Source organism: Hypomesus nipponensis, chromosome 8 (assembly GCF_054491055.1).
Source record: "Hypomesus nipponensis isolate SF chromosome 8, ASM5449105v1, whole genome shotgun sequence".
In the NCBI taxonomy this organism is placed as follows: domain Eukaryota; kingdom Metazoa; phylum Chordata; class Actinopteri; order Osmeriformes; family Osmeridae; genus Hypomesus; species Hypomesus nipponensis.
This window is the reverse complement of record NC_140368.1, coordinates 18,762,350-18,784,269: the sequence shown is the minus strand read 5'-3', so window position 1 is coordinate 18,784,269 and position 21,920 is coordinate 18,762,350.

The following is a 21,920-nucleotide window of genomic DNA, read 5'->3' as shown; positions in this document are numbered from 1 at the left end:
GGATCGGTGCGGCGTCCGCAGTGATGCGGGCTCTGCATCGGTCCGTCGTGGTGAAGAAGGAGCTGAGTCGAAAGGCGAAGCTCTCTATTTACCAGTCGATCTACGTTCCTACCCTCACCTATGGTCACGAACTATGGGTAGTGACCGAAAGAACGAGATCGCGAATACAAGCGGCCGAAATGAGCTTTCTCCGCAGGGTGTCCGGGCTCTCCCTTAGAGATAGGGTGAGAAGCTCGGTCATCCGGGAGGGGCTCAGAGTAGAACCGCTGCTCCTCCGCGTCGAGAGGAGCCAGCTGAGGTGGCTCGGGCATCTGATTAGGATGCCTCCTGGACGCCTCCCTGGTGAGGTGTTCCGGGCACGTCCCACTGGGAAGAGGCCCCGGGGAAGACCCAGGACACGCTGGAGGGACTATGTCACTCGGCTGGCCTGGGAACGCCTCGGGGTCCCCCAGGAAGAGGTGGTGGAAGTGGCCGGGGAGAGGGAAGCCTGGGCCTCCCTGCTTAGGTCGTTGCCCCCGCGACCCGATCCCCGGACAAGCGGAAGATGACGAGACGAGAGACGAGGCTACAACATTTAGCCTAATGCATTAAACAATGATGAGTATATTTATCATAGCAATATAATTGTTAACAGTAGCCTACAATTGCAAAACGAACCTAAATCCGCCCTCCATTTCCACGACACAAAACCCATGTTAAAAAGTTAGCACTAGGCTACTGGATAATGTTTTAATTAATAGTAGGCTATTTATTTTAAACAATTAGTTTGACTACGTAAATCTGACTTGAATTAGTAGGACTGCGTGAGCTGAAATTGGCCTTTATGGAACCGCTTAAGCCCCGCTTGACTAATTAAACTTATTCAAGTCTGGTTTAGGACTTCTAGGTTTCTAAGTCTAGGTTTTTTGAGCGGCCTTTATGGAATAGGCCCCCGGTATCCGTCCCCAGCTAGTCGAGGCAGATTAGTTAGAACTAGCCCTGTCCCCCCACGATAATGGGCCAGTAGTAGCACACTCGACCGAGCAGAGAACAAACGCAGAAAAGCGGCAGCTGCATTTCTGTAAATGAAACGAATAGGTTACCCCATGGCACTACCCTAAATTGGACCTACCCGCTAGCCGCGGTAACATACCCGCAGAACAGTACACACTCCTTCACCCGGTCCCAGATAAGTTCGGAAGTGGATGGAGATCCAAGTCACGTCTGACGACTTCGTATGTCAATAATGTAGATAGACAGCCCACCGCGTTTAACACTGCATTGTGGAATGGTCAGGCTTCAAGCCTGGCTGTTTAAATGGGCTTGGCGTTGAGGCTCGCGTACGCTCCCACAATGCCCTACACGAGCGTCAACGCCCGGTTTCATTGAAAATGGATTGGAAGCCGCCGCTCCGCTGTAGTGGACACACACCGTTACGGTGCGTTCACACTGCAGCGGGGCGGGCAAAGCGGGGTGTCGGCTTCCCATTCATTTTCAATGAAACCAGGCGTTGACGCCCGCGTAGGGCATTGTGGGAAGGCGAGCGGGGCGTTGCCGCTCGCGTAGGGTATTGTGGGAAGGCGAGCGGGGCGGCAAAAGTTGGATTTTCTCAACTTTATGTAAATGAGGAGCGTGAAAACGCTAGCGTTGGCCAATCGGGTTGGTTTCTTGTTTCTTGTAACGTAGCAACTGTTTGTCATGGTAAACATTTCTAGGTTTGACAAGTTCAAGATGGAAGAGCAACTCATCGTATGTGTGTCTACGCACTCAGTCTTGTTTTATACGCCTCTGTACGATTAAAGAGACGTTAACAAAACATGTATAACTGGCACAGGGTTGCCGAGTTTGTCGATGTCTCTGGTGTGTTAAATTCAGTCTCGTCACTTTAGCTAGCTACAGTACGTAACTTGGCTTTCTTCAGTGCTAGCCGCATACTACTAGTCTAGCTACAGTAGTCTAGTTTACCCAGCACACGATTGACATTCAACGTTGAAATGCTGGTTGGCAGTCACTCGCTAGCCATACAGTAAATGTGTAGTGGCCATAACCGAGCGAATGTTACTGGAAAACATTTTTGAAGTTCTGTACAGTACTGTAGCCTATAGCCTAGTTGACAAGATCATGCAACATCTCGTCAGCGTATCTGATTCCTTGCATCATGTTGTGTAAAAGCTGTATTTTGATCAAGACAGGAGCACCTATATATCAATAATGATCGCTATTGTAGATACATGAACCCTAGTCTGCACACTTGTCCATGACACCGTTTTACACAAACTACAACAGTGACCTTACTAGAGAACTACAACTCTGTATTAACTTTTTTAACACGCCCCCGAGCGTGTAGCACTGTGGGAAGGCCAGCGGTGCAGAGCGGTAAAAAAGTCTGCAGTGTGAAGGCACCGTTACACGCTTTTGTGTGATACCGGGTTGCAACATCCTGTGGTGTGTCCCCAGCATTAGTTAAAGGCTGCGCTCTTACCACGAAGCCATACTCAGTTGAGTATGGAACGCCGAGTTAGTCAAAATTAAATCAATAAATAAATAGGTAAATGAATAGATAAATACATACATAAATAAATACAGCTATGAAATAAACTCTGAAATAAAAAAAAGATGTTAATAAATATATAAATATGACATTATATAATTATATAGCTGAATCCATTTACCGACATCAATAAATAAATACATTTATTTATTTAAAAATGAAGTTTTTGTAAAGACAACATGTATTCAATTCATGGGACTTTTATTTCCTAATGCCACATTCATTTATTTTTTGAGACTTTTACGCACCACATTTTTTTCCACATGTATTTCCACACCACATTTATTTCCACTCCACATTTATTTCAGTGCTGTATTTATTTCACATCTCACATGCAAACGAGAGGGGCGTGGTTATCGTCAGACCAACGCAGCAGATAGCTATGCTACCTGTATGGGGGTGACAGTGGCATTGCACTGCCGAAAAACATACAATGTAGACAAGCTTTGCCCATAATGTCTGTGTCGTCTCTGCCTTTGTATGGGAGTGATGGCGGTGACTTAGTAGCCTACGTGTGGGGACTTGATCTTTGATAGCTATGAGGTTGCGCTGAAGTTACCTTTATAAACATGGCTTTCACTCGTGTGACGTGGAACTCGTCTGCAAAGCTAACAATCACTGCCAACACTATGTCTTCCTAGGTGGTATGTTGGCTATCACCGGTCTCGAAGTCGGCAACTGTAGGCCAAGTGGCTGGCTATCCGGCTAGCTAGCTGACAAAATAATAAAAGGACGACATCAGTGTGGCCATTTCAGCTAGAGCTAGCTACTGTAGAGCTAGTGTTGTGCTGTATTGGCACATATGAACAGCCAAAGACGTTTTGTCACTGAATGGTCATTAAAACGAGTCCAGTGGTTTGATTTAATATTGAATAATTCCATAAACCTGTACCTAATATCTGGGTTTGGTTATTGTGTACTGTGTTGAATGGGTCTTGGTCTTGACACATCTTGGTTAGTTGCAACTTTAAATTGCCAATAATAACAAAGCGTTAAGAAACTTGACTTCAATTTGAAGCAGTAGCCTACTGTAAATCCAAAGGTATGGGTAATGTCTGGAATGGTCTGGCTTCACTTCAGGTCTCGTCTCACTAAATGGTAATGCATGGCATAATGGTGAGGCTAGATCGTTATAATCAGGTGCCTTATCAACCTACTTATCCACATAATAGCAGAGCGATGTAGCGGTGGTGGCAGTGATTGTCTTCTTTGTTGCTAGCTGTGTTAGCTAACATTACCTGGCACTTATCACCCCCCACTACCTGTACATCTTGCACACGAACAGTGCTCGATAAGTCTCAAACTATTTAAGACTTCAATATCTATGTTCTGTAGAGCACTTATCCGCCCAAGTACCTCTACAAAATCTACTATCTGTGCCAAATTAATATATCCTGACAAGCCATGCCGTTCAGCAGTGCGATTCCACTGTCACCCCCATACAGGTAGCATAGCTATCTGCTGCGTTGGTCTGACGATAACCACGCCCCTCTCGTTTGCATGTGAGATTTGAAATAAATACAGCACAGAAATAAATGTAGTGTGGAAATAAATGTGGCGTGGAAATACATGTGGAAATAAATGTGGCGTGTAAAAGTCCCATGAAATAAATAAATGTTGTCTTTACAAAAACGTCATTTTGAAATAAATAAATGTATTTATTTATTGATGTTGGTAAATGGATTCAGCTATGTAATTATATAATGCTATATTTATATATTTATTGCCATCTTTTTTTAATTTCAGAATTTATTCCACAGCCATATTTATTTATGTATGTATTTATCTATTTATTTACCTATTTATTTATTGATTTAATTTTGACTAACTCGGCGTTCCATAGTTGAGCACTTCGTTTAATTAATGTTATAAGAACCTAAAAATAAATGTTATAAACGTAAAGTAGCAATGACGTTCCGTTGTTTATAATACAACAAGATATATGATAACATATTTTTGACACTTGCAAATCGAAACATTTGTCACATTTATGCGGCGCTGCACCCGGCTGCAGGCGGCTGACTTGAAACAGTGAATTCTCATTAGACTTTTTGTCCAACTTGAGACGGCTCAGAGTATACGTCACTGTGAAGTTGCCATCAGAGTACAGTGAGATCGATTCGAGAACTGCCGGCTGTGTAGCCGAGCGCATTTTCTCAAGAGCAACTGCACGGGTTCAAGTGACGACATAGCTATTTCATGATTGGCCAGACTCACACACAACAACTTTGATGCGTGTTTTGTAATATTCGGACACCCTCAGTTTCGCCAATGCTCAAATCCGGACCAACCAGTTGAATTGAATACAAAATGTATGGAAGAAAGGGTTTTACTCCGCCTCTTCGCTAACGGAAAGACTAATCGGCCTTGACTGATGTCAATGCAGCAAACCACGAGAAGCTGAAATGTCCGACTTCACAGAGCCGTTTTCGGCCGCTCTCGCCAGCCGTTTCATGCAGCCGCAGTCCATGTCGAACGCACCTACTGACGATTGTGAGACTGACGTCTCCTTGACGTCACTTGATTCCTTCCTTCGCTCGATACAGTCGCCATACCATAAACTGACCAGCAGATGTCCCTATGGAGAAGATGTATCGAACGCTTCGAAAAAGCGATACTTTTTCGAGACAATTGTGTCAAATAGCTCGTTGCTTCGGGAAGCTCCGTTTCCCCCATCCCTATGCACCAGGGTTAATTAAAACTCACCGAGCTAGCTACCATTGTGGTGCCGAGACTTATGCTACTTGGCTAGGCTAGCTACTTGACGCATGGTCACATAGGTTGTTTTTATTATCAGCTGATACTGTTACGAACCATTCGATTAGCTAACAAGATAATACACGAGTTCAGGGGGTGTTCCATCAACGTCGCTAACGCAAGTTGCGCTAACACGAATAAGTCTCACTTGGGTAAACGTCAACTTAGACTTAAGCCTCAAGCCGTTCCACTAACGTTCTGTTCCACTAACAGGCAACGCTAATTCAAGCTAGACCTCAGTAAGCTTAGACAGCCCGGGGGCCTGTACTACGAATCAAGATTTGGCGTTAGCAAGGTAACTTCAGGTTCAACCCAGGGTTTTCTGTACTACAAAGGTGGATTACTTGTTACTGGGGTAGATCGCCATGGTAACATATGCTGAACGGCTAAAGGCCGTTATATGCTACTCCGTACTATACGATTACGGACACATGGGAAGGGCCTACGCATAGTTGGAACGCCCTGAAACGCCCTCTCCGTCGTCTGCGGTGCCGACGGAGACCTTTCCCGTGCACCGTTTAAATTCCTGTCGATCCGTCGTGCCGTGCTGTACGCGACGGATACCTCTTGGCCGTGATTGGTCCGCTACAACATCATTTCCAAACAACATCATTTCCGACTTCGACAGAAAGGCGTTTTCTCTAAGGTCGTCTTTTTGAAAGACGTCTGTGATGAGAACTTCTTGGAGAGAAATTTTATTGTGAGCTAGTTTATGCTCTACTCTAGCGAATTCAGAAACGTTCTTGACGAGTTTGTTGTCTGTGCACTGACTGCCACAGTTTAGTGACCTAGAGTAGTACATTGTAGTTTTGACTGTAGCCTACATACAGTTTGTATGGATCTTTTTGTTTCCAATTATATCAGTCTTTTTGTTTATCATTTTTCACATTGGATTATACACTTGGTGGAGAAAAATGAATTCACAAAACCAGAGCCTTGTCTATATCGCAGGGGTGTCAAACCCATTTTCACCGAGGGCCACATCAGCATAGTTGCCGTCAAAGGGCCAGTTGTAACTACGATGTAACGTCAGTAACGATGTAAAAACATGGTGTTTTTGTTGTAGCTTTTGTGAACATAGGGCATATTATGCTGCAATTTAAGTCCGCCTTTTAATTCTTGGACAATCTGCTGTTTTTCTTGGAGGATACATTTGCGAATTTTTCTCAGTGTTTGGTGACAAAATGCAAGCGCGCACAGCGCAAGAGCAAAACTTGTTTTGCCCTTCAATTGAACGCAGAATAGCTTTTTGAGCTTTATGTAAAATAAACATTGCCGTTTTCCAATAGCCTAGGTAAAAGCTTGTCTAATGAACGTGATGTCTTCATCATTGCTGGCTCCAAATTGTCGATAAGGGAAGCAGAAACATGCTAGCTTGGCTGAGTACTCTAACCAAGTTCGAGAGCGATACCAACTTGGGTTGAATGCCCGAGGACCTTGGCTGAAAATGCACATGGGGTACGTTCGCAGAACCGGCTGCATTGGAGTGCTGTCATTCAAACCATGCTCGCCTTCACCCAGTTAAACTTTGAGTTAAACACTGATGTGCATACACTGCTTTCTAGAGGCGGGATGTCGTCACTTTGCCGTAACACAATTGAAATGCATGGTGAGAGATGTCGTTTATGGTCAATGCACGCTGTAAAGCAGCGTAGACTTATTTCAATAGCCCATTAATCTTCCGCGGGCCACATAAAATGACGCGGCGGGCCTTGAGTTTGTCTTTAATGTAATATTATGTGACTGCACCTGCTGCACTCATCGTCTGACTAGTGACAGCTGGTAAGAGTGTCACACGTGTGATGAGAGGTGGGAGATAAACAACGACGATTTCTAACTTACAAAGACGCAACAAAGCAACGTGTTTTCGACAAAAAAACGCTTCTCCACATACTGTTCTGGCGGTGAATTGTTTTCAGCACCCCCAGCCTTCGGAGAACCATAAAGGCAACAGAAATGCTAATTAATCCGTCCTATCCGGCGGCCCGCCCATCCGTAACGGAGTCGGAGTACCATACTGGCACCTTAACCTGGTCGGGAGCAGGATAAATTGGAGATCAGAGATCAACCGGTATAAAAACCCCGCCCATTAACTCATTCTTGACGATAATCGTCACCGTTCATAGTAGATCCTGTGCAGCTTGGTGCGCGGATAGTGAGAGGTGCGCTCAGAAGAGCCAGAACATTTAGAGAACCCTTTCGCATTCCCTCATGAGTATCTTTTTGAAAGATATAGATTCTTAGCAGAGGGAATTACGTATATTGCCAGCTTCTTGAGCCGTAGGTTGCCAATGCGACGCATTAAAGCTGTGCACTCAGTCCCACAGACTGAATGCATAGCGTTTCGTTATTTCGCTATGGGTAGTTTTATAGTGTGGGTGATGCGGAGAACCTGAGCAAGAACACGGTCTGCTGCGCAATTTTGAACGGATTTTATTTAATGACATGTTGTCACCATATTCTTATTAATGGAGTGATGAAAAATAGATATCCAAAGTGCTCTTTGTCAAAACTTTGGACTCTAATATGTTGACAAAATGAAACAAGGTTTTTCACTCAATGTTCTGATTTCCGTTCTGGAAATGTATGCAAAGAATATCATATTTTACAACTTAATCATTTGCTCATTTAAACATAGGCCTACATTTACAGGAAACTAGTAATGAAAACATTATTTGGCCTACTATTAGTTATCAACTTGGGAGGTTTCATATTGATATGTTATTCCTATTCACTTAACCCTTTTGTCTTTGGGTTGCTTTGACCCATTTTCTAATCATTTCCATATCAGAAATTGGGGTTTCTTTCAACCAAAACCTTTCAAACCAAAAAGAACAATGGGTATCTGTACAAAGCTCTTCACAAGTGATACATAAATGATCATTTCACTACTTTCATTGATTTTTGATGTTTCATTCACTTTTATTGCATTTTTCAAAATAATAAATAGGACATTGAAAGAGAGAAGTGGTGAAAACCCCCACAAAAGATTCAAAAGGCACAACAAAAAAGCCACAAAAAGGTATAAAAATACCAAAACGTAGACAAAAGTTTAACAAATACAGGAAACAGGAAAAATATGTCAGTGTAACTAAGTTTAGTGTCGTTCAGTCATGTACGATCTCTTCTCATATTCTAGTTTTTCTGTCTCCAGCCTTGTTTTTTTAATTAAAAACCTTATAATTGAGCTCCAGGGTTCTTTTATACAGGGCCCTCACACTGTCTGCTCCAACCTGAAACAAATGAAGAACATTGTCCCTTTGCAAGGCACACTTGGAGAAAGTTGAAGGTGTCCATTTGACTACTGTGGTTTTTTGCTTATACCTTGTGTCTTTGTCTTGGCCTTGAAGTGGAGGCCCTAGGCTCAGGGGGAGGAAGAAGTTCCTCTTCCTGCTGAGTTCAACACCATAGAAATGTAATCAATTTTGTCATGTTTGAAATGAGCACTTTAAGGACTTGTGTCTTATGTTGAGACCACCACAATTAGTAAGTCATTACAGACACTTCAATCAAAGTCACACGTTCACACACTCTCACCATCTGTGTTGCAAGTGGTAAATAAAACTCAAAGGTGTACCCCCAAAATGAGCAGGCAGACACAGTTTCCTGATCATCTAGGACCTCCACTTGAGAAAGTAAATGGTATATTTCATCCATATTCAGCAACCACATATGGCATACATACTGGCGTATGACTATTAGTTTCACTGTTACCTCTGTATGGCACAGTGGGACGACAGTGGGTGGTGGCAGCAACACCACTGTATTTCCTGTCACTGCAGAGAACAGTAATACATTTCACTCCTACAATATTCATAGATTACTTGAAACATACATATGCCTGGGCTTCCAACCTGCTGCCACCAGTTGCCTAATTTTTCTTCCTGTTTGCTGCAGGCAATTTCATTGTTCTATAGGCCTTTTGTAGCTATACAATATCCTACAAAAGGGACTAATTCAGGCAATTCAGCCTTGTACTTGTTGGCCTTAAAATATGTGCAAGTATTGCCTACTGCTACTTACCGTTTTGAATTATGGTTTTATATTTATTTAGCATTTGCTCCCACGATCGTTTGCCACTGCGGGGTTGCAACTAAAATAACACAGCAACAAAAGTTTAAGGTTGTGGAATGCACACGTGTAATTATGATCACATCTTCAATAAGTCATGTAGCTTACGCATTTACAGCATCTGCTATTTTCTGCCAGATTGGCAGCAGCTACTTTGTTGAATTTTGCCTATATCATATGTCTGAATTCCTGATATGCTTGTATTCCAATATTTCATGCAGGAGGAGTAGACAAAGTTTGTAAGATTATTGTCTGCTCCTCCTGCGTGAAATATGCGGCTCTTGTTTCGTCCATGTTTGCGATTGGACATACGGTGCAAACACCGCCCATTTATGTGAACGCGCACGTCTCTAGATTGGAAAGATCTGGGTTGAGTTAGAGAATTGATAACCGCCGTCGTAGTACTGGGGCCCGTTCGTCGTAAGAGTTGAAGCTAAGCTAATCCATTGTCCCTTTAGCCCGTTAACATTAGCGAGCTAACTGAGAACCGCAAATATCGGTTCGTCGACGGCTGATCCGCATCCAAATCATGTGGTTAATTTCAATCAGGCTAAACTTATCAGGGCAAGTGCACGAGCACGTCCTACTTCAAAAGGCAGGAAAGGTCGATCACCAAAACCGTGATTTTCTAACGGTATGATGGCGGAAAAGACGAAAGAGAGAGCGGTGATATTCTCGCCATCTGAGCAAACTATTATAATGAGTCTCTACGAAGATGCATAAGCATATTATCATGGCTAAGTCAAACACCGCCACCGCTGCCAGAGCAAGACAGGCATCTTGGCAAAAAAATTGCCGATAAACTAAATGCGTATTTTGGTCAAATGGCTCATCTTTAGTGCCTTATTACCCCGATCAATCAGATCACATTTCTTTAAATGTGCCTGCTGGCAGTAGGCTTAATGGAAATTAATCATCGAATGAGATCTTGCTAGCGAAAATTATGATATCAACTTTTTCAGAATAAGTATAAAAACAAGGCCAAAGAGTATAATTGATACGAATTCATAGACACTTATGAGGATATATGTAGGCCTACTGAAAGCGCATGTACTAGGGTGATATCAGGTGAAATGGGCCACTTTTTGGTAAATCGTTTGGGACAATAATACAATACCAAATATGCCTTTTGCATGTATTTTTATGATTACTAATGACTGTTTTTGATTTTTTTTTTTTTTATGATGTAATAAAATATAATTATTTAGGCCCTACAGTTCTTGAAACATCAGCTGTGCCAACTTTAGTATTTTCAGGTAAAATGGACCAGCTGTTCAGGTAAAATGGGCCAGTGAAACTGCAAAGGGAAATAGTAATTTATCATAAATTTAAATTTTAAAACACAGTTGCTTATACAGCCACAAAAATATTCATATGTGCCATAATTTTAAAAAAATGATCCTGAAGCCAAGACTCGTCACAGTTCCATATATATGTGACGATGTGCCCTCAATTCCCAGCTTGACCAAAAGGCTCTCATACTGGTTGAACCACTGGCTAACCACCTCTTTGTTGAGTCCAGCAGCCCGTGCTGCAGACATGACCTCTGGCTTGCACATCCAAAGCTCTGGGTTGTGCTTTAGAAAGTTCTTAAACCAGTCATATCTGGCCCTCCCTGCTGTCTTGGAGAAACCAGAAATGTTGTTCTTGGCTGCAAAATCAAAGGCCACTTGCCGGACATCACGTTTTGTGAAGGGAAACCCCCTCTGCGCCAATGTGTTGAGGGTGGCAGCAAGCTCCCTTTCTGCCTCCTGTGGAAGGTAGGGCTTCTGCCCTGACACATGTTCACTGCCAGTCACCTTTCCACTGATGCATCTTTGCAGTGTTGATTGCGGCACACCCCATGCTCTTGATAAGAGGTGCACACTCACTGTAATTCCTTTCTTCTCTCCCTCCATGTATTAATCTAAGGCCCCCTTCATCCTCTCCTCTTTCCAGAGATTGTAATGGTTTGGCCTTCCTTTCCATCCCTGTTTCATCTTTGTATCCTTTCCTCTCTGGTCCTTGCTCCTACTCTCTTTTCTCTCTCTTTCCTTCTCCCTTTCTCCTCTCCTCTCGCTTCCTTCTCCTTCGCCATACTCAATGTATATAAAATATCTACTACCATTATTGCTGTTGGGGGGGTCATGGTGTGACACACACACACACACACATACCCTCACACACACTCCAACACGTGTATGTGTGTTTGTGAGTGACACAGATGATGGCCCATTTTATCTGAAACCATGTTGCCCATTTTACCTCAGTGGGTGAAGGTAAATTGGACCACCAAGAAAAACATAACTTTTTCAAAAATTATGTTCATATACCAAACTAACAACATTATTTGTGATTGATGCCATCAAGACAGATATTCATAGTTTTTTTATGTGCATGTAAAAAAATAAATTAGATTTATCATCCTTATAATAGTTTAATTAGATTTGGTATGCCAGGCTACTTACCATGCAGCTTTCTGGTGCAGTCTTGTTTGAATTATTGGCCCGCCCACCATAGCAACCATAAAGCAATCCAATCCCCTGTTACTTGTCGGTGGCCAAGCCGCGAAGAGGCGAAGCCAGATAAGTGATTCTACCTTTTCTTATTGGTGGCCAAGCCGCGAAGCGGCAAAGCCACATAAGTGATTCTACCTTTTCTTATTATTGGTGGCCAAGCCGCGAAGCGGCAAAGCCACATAAGTGATTCTACCTTTTCTTATTGGTGGCCAAGCCGCGAAGCGGCAAAGCCACATAAGTGATTCTACCTTTTCTTATTATTGGTGGCGAAGCCGCGAAGCGGCGAAGCCACATAAGTGATTCTACCTTTTCTTATTATTATAATTAGGGGCCAAGCAGCGAAGCTGCGAGGGTTAGGGTTAGGGTTAGGGTTATTAGGATTCCTCCGTAAGGAGGAAACCTATTGTTATTGGTGGTTTTATTATTAGGATTCCTCCGTAAGGAGGAAACCTATTGTTATTGGTGGTTTTATTAGGATTCCTCCGTAAGGAGGAAACCTATTGTTATTGGTGGTTTTATTATTTGTAATTCTTGTACCATGGGAGTCAATGGCAGCCCCTAGACCCCATCGACAACTTTTTGTGAAATTTGGCACACTCATTAAGGACAGTTTCTTCTATACCTACACCAAGTTTCATGTCTCCCATTAGACCACTCTAGCGCCACCAATGGGTCAAAGTTGGACTTGTGTTTACACACGCAACTTTTGAACCGTATGACTCATTTTCAAAAATGAGGTACCATTGGATTCCCTGGATCAAGCCGAGTTCAACGCACACCATGGCGTTAATTTCCGGTTATATAGATTTCCCGCCATTTCCGGTTTTATCAAAAACCTTTGAAAGCCTACTCCTCCTACAATTTTTGTCATATCTTCTTCAAAATCACCAGAGATGATCTTCAGACCAAGCCTCACAAAAGTTATCAAAGGAAATTTTGATCCTCATAACCGTCTGTCCGGTACAGCCAATCAAATTCATCAGAAAAGCCGCCAAACAGGATGTGAAGTCATGTCTCAGCAAATCTTTGAGATATCAACACTAAACTTGGTAGATCGGAGGAAGACACTACAACATGTTACCATGTGCAAAGGCAAATTCATATCTCAAAAAATGATTGATATAAAGCAAATTGAACTTATCGCTAACGCTAAAATTATGCTTTACACATCAGCCATTCAAAAACTGATACTCTGATTCAATCACAAGTTCATATGAAAACTCTTGAGAATGTTCATAACACAAATCTATGAAAAAGTTGACTGTAAGATGAAAGGTCGATTTTTGGTGAATATTTGAAACATGCTTGCTTGGCAAATTTCTAGGCAAATTTCCAATGAATGTCTCCCTTGCTCCTCCCCGCGCGTGCTCCAAAATCTCACACACACTCAGCCTTCCCTTGACACACGCGCGGCCAAGACGCACACGCAACATTTCAGGAGAGTGTGGGCTGACCAAGCCCCCACTCATTCCTTGGTCTTTAGCAAAGGCCCATGTGGCTCTTGATGGTATTGCATTTCCGATTTTGTATGCAATGGTAAAAAGGTCTCAAATCCTGAAACATTGATAGTGTAGGCCGAGAAACACTTTAACAAAAGCCCATGTGGATCTTGTTGGTATTGCATTTCCGATTTTGTATGCAATGGTAAAAAGTTATAAAAATCCTGAAACATTGATAGTATAGACCAAGAGTAACTACCACACCACAAATGGCCCACCATTACCCATAGGTGGCGCTACAGGCCACGCCAAAAAGCACAAATATACAAGGCTTTCTGGAATGGATAGGCTCACCAAGCCCCCTCCCTTCACTTATTGGCTTGAAAAAAAGGCCCATGTGGCTCTTGATGGTATTGCATTTCCGATTTTGTATGCAATGGTAAAAAGGTCTCAAAATCCTGAAACATAGATAGTATAGGCAAAGAAACACTTTAACAAAAAGCCCATGTGGATCTTGTTGGTATTGCTTTTCCGATTTTGTATACAATGGTAAAAAGTTATAAAAATCCTGAAACATTGATAGTATAGACCAAGAGTAACTACCACACCACAAATGGCCCACTATTACCCATAGGTCTTCCCTTGACACACGCGCGGGCTTGGCAAGACGCACACGCAACATTTCAGGAGAGTGTTCCTTGGTCTTTTGCAAAGGCCATGTGGATCTTGATGGTATTGCATTTCAGATTTTGTTTGCCATGGTAAAAAGTTATCCAAATCCTGAAACATTGATAGTAAAGGCCAAGAGTAACAACAACACTTTAACAAAAGCCCATGTGGATCTTGTTGGTATTGCATTTCCGATTTTGTATGCAATGGTAAAAAGTTAAAAACATCCTGAAACATTGATAGTATAGGCCAAGAGTAACTACCACACCACAAATGGCCCACCATTACCAATAGGTGTCGCTACAGGCCACGCCCTAAAGCACAAAGCACTTCACTTCTTGTGAAGATTAAAGCGCTTCACTTCTTGGCTTGAAATAAAGGCCCTTGTGGATGTTGATGTTATTGCATTTCAGATTTGGTATCCCATTGGAAATTCTGCAGCATTGATTTTTCTATACAGTTACAATTTGTCAAGAATATACATTTTTCAATGGTTCGCAATGCTTTACACGTAAGCCAGTCAAACAAGTTCATATGAAGACTCTTGAGAATGTTTAGTACACAAATCTGAGAAAAAGTTGACTCTAAGATGAAAGGTCGATTTTTGGTGAATCTTTGAAACATGCATGCTTGGCTAATTTCTAGGGAAATTTACAATGAAATGTGTCCCCTGCTCCTCCCCGCGCATGCTCCAAATTCTCAGACACTCATTCTTCCCTTGACACGCGCGGGCTTGGCAAGACACACACGCAACATATCAGGACTGTGTGGGCTGACCAAGCCCCCACTCATTCCTTGAATATCAGCATAGGCCCTTGAGGACCTTGGTGTCATTGCATTTCCTACTTTGTATGCAATAGTAAAAAGGTCTCCAAATCCTGACACATTGACAGTACAGGCCAAGAGTAACTACCACACTTTACCCAAAGCCCATGTGGATCCTGTTGGTATTGCATTTCCGATTTTATATGCAATGGTAAAAAGTTTTTAAAATCCTGAAACATTAATAGTATAGGCCAAGAGTAACTACCACACCACAAATGGCCCACCATTACCCATAGGTGGCGCTACAGGCCACGCCTTAATGCATAAAGATACAAGGCTTTCTGGAATGGATAAGCTCACCAAGCCCCCTTCCTTCACTTACTGGCTTGAAATAAAGGCCCTTGTGGATCTTGATGGTATTGCATTTCAGATTTGGTATGCAATTGGTAATTCTGCAGCATACATTTTTCTATACAGTTACAATTTGTCAAAAATAAACATTTTTCAATGGTTCGCAGTGTTTGGAGGAATCCGCCATTACTGCTTGCAGTTATTAGGATTCCTCCGTAAGGAGGAAACCTATTGTTATTGGTGGTTTTATTATTTGTAATTCTTGTACCATGGGAGTCAATGGCAGCCCCTAGACCCCATCGACAACTTTTTGTGAAATTTGGCACACTCATTAAGGACAGTTTCTTCTATACCTACACCAAGTTTCATGTCTCCCATTAGACCACTCTAGCGCCACCAATGGGTCAAAGTTGGACTTGTGTTTACACACGCAACTTTTGAACCGTATGACTCATTTTCAAAAATGAGGTACCATTGGATTCCCTGGATCAAGCCGAGTTCAACGCACACCATGGCGTTAATTTCCGGTTATATAGATTTCCCGCCATTTCCGGTTTTATCAAAAACCTTTGAAAGCCTACTCCTCCTACAATTTTTGTCATATCTTCTTCAAAATCACCAGAGATGATCTTCAGACCAAGCCTCACAAAAGTTATCAAAGGAATTTTGATCCTCATAACCGTCTGTCCGGTACAGCCAATCAAATTCATCAGAAAAGCCGCCAAACAGGATGTGAAGTCATGTCTCAGCAAATCTTTGAGATATCAACACTAAACTTGGTAGACTGGAGGAAGACACTACAACATGTTACCATGTGCAAAGGCAAATTCATATCTCAAAAAATGATTGATATAAAGCAAATTGAACTTATCGCTAACGCTAAAATTATGCTTTACACATCAGCCATTCAAAAACTGATACTCTGATTCAATCACAAGTTCATATGAAAACTCTTGAGAATGTTCATAACACAAATCTGTGAAAAAGTTGACTGTAAGATGAAAGGTCGATTTTTGGTGAATATTTGAAACATGCTTGCTTGGCTAATTTCTAGGCAAATTTCCAATGAATGTCTCCCTTGCTCCTCCCCGCGCGTGCTCCAAAATCTCACACACACTCAGCCTTCCCTTGACAAACGCGCGGCCAAGACGCACACGCAACATTTCAGGAGAGTGTGGGCTGACCAAGCCCCCACTCATTCCTTGGTCTTTAGCAAAGGCCCATGTGGCTCTTGATGGTATTGCATTTCCGATTTTGTATGCAATGGTAAAAAGGTCTCAAATCCTGAAACATTGATAGTGTAGGCCGAGAAACACTTTAACAAAAGCCCATGTGGATCTTGTTGGTATTGCATTTCCGATTTTGTATGCAATGGTAAAAAGTTATAAAAATCCTGAAACATTGATAGTATAGACCAAGAGTAACTACCACACCACAAATGGCCCACCATTACCCATAGGTGGCGCTACAGGCCACGCCAAAAAGCACAAATATACAAGGCTTTCTGGAATGGATAGGCTCACCAAGCCCCCTCCCTTCACTTATTGGCTTGAAAAAAAGGCCCATGTGGCTCTTGATGGTATTGCATTTCCGATTTTGTATGCAATGGTAAAAAGGTCTCAAAATCCTGAAACATAGATAGTATAGGCAAAGAAACACTTTAACAAAAAGCCCATGTGGATCTTGTTGGTATTGCTTTTCCGATTTTGTATACAATGGTAAAAAGTTATAAAAATCCTGAAACATTGATAGTATAGACCAAGAGTAACTACCACACCACAAATGGCCCACTATTACCCATAGGTCTTCCCTTGACACACGCGCGGGCTTGGCAAGACGCACACGCAACATTTCAGGAGAGTGTTCCTTGGTCTTTTGCAAAGGCCATGTGGATCTTGATGGTATTGCATTTCAGATTTTGTTTGCCATGGTAAAAAGTTCTCCAAATCCTGAAACATTGATAGTAAAGGCCAAGAGTAACAACAACACTTTAACAAAAGCCCATGTGGATCTTGTTGGTATTGCATTTCCGATTTTGTATGCAATGGTAAAAAGTTAAAAACATCCTGAAACATTGATAGTATAGGCCAAGAGTAACTACCACACCACAAATGGCCCACCATTACCAATAGGTGTCGCTACAGGCCACGCCCTAAAGCACAAAGCACTTCACTTCTTGTGAAGATTAAAGCGCTTCACTTCTTGGCTTGAAATAAAGGCCCTTGTGGATCTTGATGTTATTGCATTTCAGATTTGGTATCCCATTGGAAATTCTGCAGCATTGATTTTTCTATACAGTTACAATTTGTCAAGAATATACATTTTTCAATGGTTCGCAATGCTTTACACGTAAGCCAGTCAAACAAGTTCATATGAAGACTCTTGAGAATGTTTAGTACACAAATCTGAGAAAAAGTTGACTCTAAGATGAAAGGTCGATTTTTGGTGAATCTTTGAAACATGCATGCTTGGCTAATTTCTAGGGAAATTTACAATGAAATGTGTCCCCTGCTCCTCCCCGCGCATGCTCCAAATTATCAGACACTCATTCTTCCCTTGACACGCGCGGGCTTGGCAAGACACACACGCAACATATCAGGACTGTGTGGGCTGACCAAGCCCCCACTCATTCCTTGAATATCAGCATAGGCCCTTGAGGACCTTGGTGTCATTGCATTTCCTACTTTGTATGCAATAGTAAAAAGGTCTCCAAATCCTGACACATTGACAGTACAGGCCAAGAGTAACTACCACACTTTACCCAAAGCCCATGTGGATCCTGTTGGTATTGCATTTCCGATTTTATATGCAATGGTAAAAAGTTTTTAAAATCCTGAAACATTAATAGTATAGGCCAAGAGTAACTACCACACCACAAATGGCCCACCATTACCCATAGGTGGCGCTACAGGCCACGCCTTAATGCATAAAGATACAAGGCTTTCTGGAATGGATAAGCTCACCAAGCCCCCTTCCTTCACTTACTGGCTTGAAATAAAGGCCCTTGTGGATCTTGATGGTATTGCATTTCAGATTTGGTATGCCATTGGTAATTCTGCAGCATACATTTTTCTATACAGTTACAATTTGTCAAAAATAAACATTTTTCAATGGTTCGCAGTGTTTGGAGGAATCCGCCATTACTGCTTGCAGTTATATTTAGGATTCCTCCGTAAGGAGGAAACCTATTGTTATTGGTGGTTTTATTATTTGTAATTCTTGTACCATGGGAGTCAATGGCAGCCCCTAGACCCCATCGACAACTTTTTGTGAAATTTGGCACACTCATTAAGGACAGTTTCTTCTATACCTACACCAAGTTTCATGTCTCCCATTAGACCACTCTAGCGCCACCAATGGGTCAAAGTTGGACTTGTGTTTACACACGCAACTTTTGAACCGTATGACTCATTTTCAAAAATGAGGTACCATTGGATTCCCTGGATCAAGCCGAGTTCAACGCACACCATGGCGTTAATTTCCGGTTATATAGATTTCCCGCCATTTCCGGTTTTATCAAAAACCTTTGAAAGCCTACTCCTCCTACAATTTTTGTCATATCTTCTTCAAAATCACCAGAGATGATCTTCAGACCAAGCCTCACAAAAGTTATCAAAGGAATTTTGATCCTCATAACCGTCTGTCCGGTACAGCCAATCAAATTCATCAGAAAAGCCGCAAAACAGGATGTGAAGTCATGTCTCAGCAAATCTTTGAGATATCAACACTAAACTTGGTAGATCGGAGGAAGACACTACAACATGTTACCATGTGCAAAGGCAAATTCATATCTCAAAAAATGATTGATATAAAGCAAATTGAACTTATCGCTAACGCTAAAATTATGCTTTACACATCAGCCATTCAAAAACTGATACTCTGATTCAATCACAAGTTCATATGAAAACTCTTGAGAATGTTCATAACACAAATCTGTGAAAAAGTTGACTGTAAGATGAAAGGTCGATTTTTGGTGAATATTTGAAACATGCTTGCTTGGCTAATTTCTAGGCAAATTTCCAATGAATGTCTCCCTTGCTCCTCCCCGCGCGTGCTCCAAAATCTCACACACACTCAGCCTTCCCTTGACACACGCGCGGCCAAGACGCACACGCAACATTTCAGGAGAGTGTGGGCTGACCAAGCCCCCACTCATTCCTTGGTCTTTAGCAAAGGCCCATGTGGCTCTTGATGGTATTGCATTTCCGATTTTGTATGCAATGGTAAAAAGGTCTCAAATCCTGAAACATTGATAGTGTAGGCCGAGAAACACTTTAACAAAAGCCCATGTGGATCTTGTTGGTATTGCATTTCCGATTTTGTATGCAATGGTAAAAAGTTATAAAAATCCTGAAACATTGATAGTATAGACCAAGAGTAACTACCACACCACAAATGGCCCACCATTACCCATAGGTGGCGCTACAGGCCACGCCAAAAAGCACAAATATACAAGGCTTTCTGGAATGGATAGGCTCACCAAGCCCCCTCCCTTCACTTATTGGCTTGAAAAAAAGGCCCATGTGGCTCTTGATGGTATTGCATTTCCGATTTTGTATGCAATGGTAAAAAGGTCTCAAAATCCTGAAACATAGATAGTATAGGCAAAGAAACACTTTAACAAAAAGCCCATGTGGATCTTGTTGGTATTGCTTTTCCGATTTTGTATACAATGGTAAAAAGTTATAAAAATCCTGAAACATTGATAGTATAGACCAAGAGTAACTACCACACCACAAATGGCCCACTATTACCCATAGGTCTTCCCTTGACACACGCGCGGGCTTGGCAAGACGCACACGCAACATTTCAGGAGAGTGTTCCTTGGTCTTTTGCAAAGGCCATGTGGATCTTGATGGTATTGCATTTCAGATTTTGTTTGCCATGGTAAAAAGTTATCCAAATCCTGAAACATTGATAGTAAAGGCCAAGAGTAACAACAACACTTTAACAAAAGCCCATGTGGATCTTGTTGGTATTGCATTTCCGATTTTGTATGCAATGGTAAAAAGTTAAAAACATCCTGAAACATTGATAGTATAGGCCAAGAGTAACTACCACACCACAAATGGCCCACCATTACCAATAGGTGTCGCTACAGGCCACGCCCTAAAGCACAAAGCACTTCACTTCTTGTGAAGATTAAAGCGCTTCACTTCTTGGCTTGAAATAAAGGCCCTTGTGGATGTTGATGTTATTGCATTTCAGATTTGGTATCCCATTGGAAATTCTGCAGCATTGATTTTTCTATACAGTTACAATTTGTCAAGAATATACATTTTTCAATGGTTCGCAATGCTTTACACGTAAGCCAGTCAAACAAGTTCATATGAAGACTCTTGAGAATGTTTAGTACACAAATCTGAGAAAAAGTTGACTCTAAGATGAAAGGTCGATTTTTGGTGAATCTTTGAAACATGCATGCTTGGCTAATTTCTAGGGAAATTTACAATGAAATGTGTCCCCTGCTCCTCCCCGCGCATGCTCCAAATTCTCAGACACTCATTCTTCCCTTGACACGCGCGGGCTTGGCAAGACACACACGCAACATATCAGGACTGTGTGGGCTGACCAAGCCCCCACTCATTCCTTGAATATCAGCATAGGCCCTTGAGGACCTTGGTGTCATTGCATTTCCTACTTTGTATGCAATAGTAAAAAGGTCTCCAAATCCTGACACATTGACAGTACAGGCCAAGAGTAACTACCACACTTTACCCAAAGCCCATGTGGATCCTGTTGGTATTGCATTTCCGATTTTATATGCAATGGTAAAAAGTTTTTAAAATCCTGAAACATTAATAGTATAGGCCAAGAGTAACTACCACACCACAAATGGTCCACCATTACCCATAGGTGGCGCTACAGGCCACGCCTTAATGCATAAAGATACAAGGCTTTCTGGAATGGATAAGCTCACCAAGCCCCCTTCCTTCACTTACTGGCTTGAAATAAAGGCCCTTGTGGATCTTGATGGTATTGCATTTCAGATTTGGTATGCCATTGGTAATTCTGCAGCATACATTTTTCTATACAGTTACAATTTGTCAAGAATAAACATTTTTCAATGGTTCGCAGTGTTTGGAGGAATCCGCCATTACTGCTTGCAGTTATATTTAGGATTCCTCCGTAAGGAGGAAACCTATTGTTATTGGTGGTTTTATTATTTGTAATTCTTGTACCATGGGAGTCAATGGCAGCCCCTAGACCCCATCGACAACTTTTTGTGAAATTTGGCACACTCATTAAGGACAGTTTCTTCTATACCTACACCAAGTTTCATGTCTCCCATTAGACCACTCTAGCGCCACCAATGGGTCAAAGTTGGACTTGTGTTTACACACGCAACTTTTGAACCGTATGACTCATTTTCAAAAATGAGGTACCATTGGATTCCCTGGATCAAGCCGAGTTCAACGCACACCATGGCGTTAATTTCCGGTTATATAGATTTCCCGCCATTTCCGGTTTTATCAAAAACCTTTGAAAGCCTACTCCTCCTACAATTTTTGTCATATCTTCTTCAAAATCACCAGAGATGATCTTCAGACCAAGCCTCACAAAAGTTATCAAAGGAATTTTGATCCTCATAACCGTCTGTCCGGTACAGCCAATCAAATTCATCAGAAAAGCCGCAAAACAGGATGTGAAGTCATGTCTCAGCAAATCTTTGAGATATCAACACTAAACTTGGTAGATCGGAGGAAGACACTACAACATGTTACCATGTGCAAAGGCAAATTCATATCTCAAAAAATGATTGATATAAAGCAAATTGAACTTATCGCTAACGCTAAAATTATGCTTTACACATCAGCCATTCAAAAACTGATACTCTGA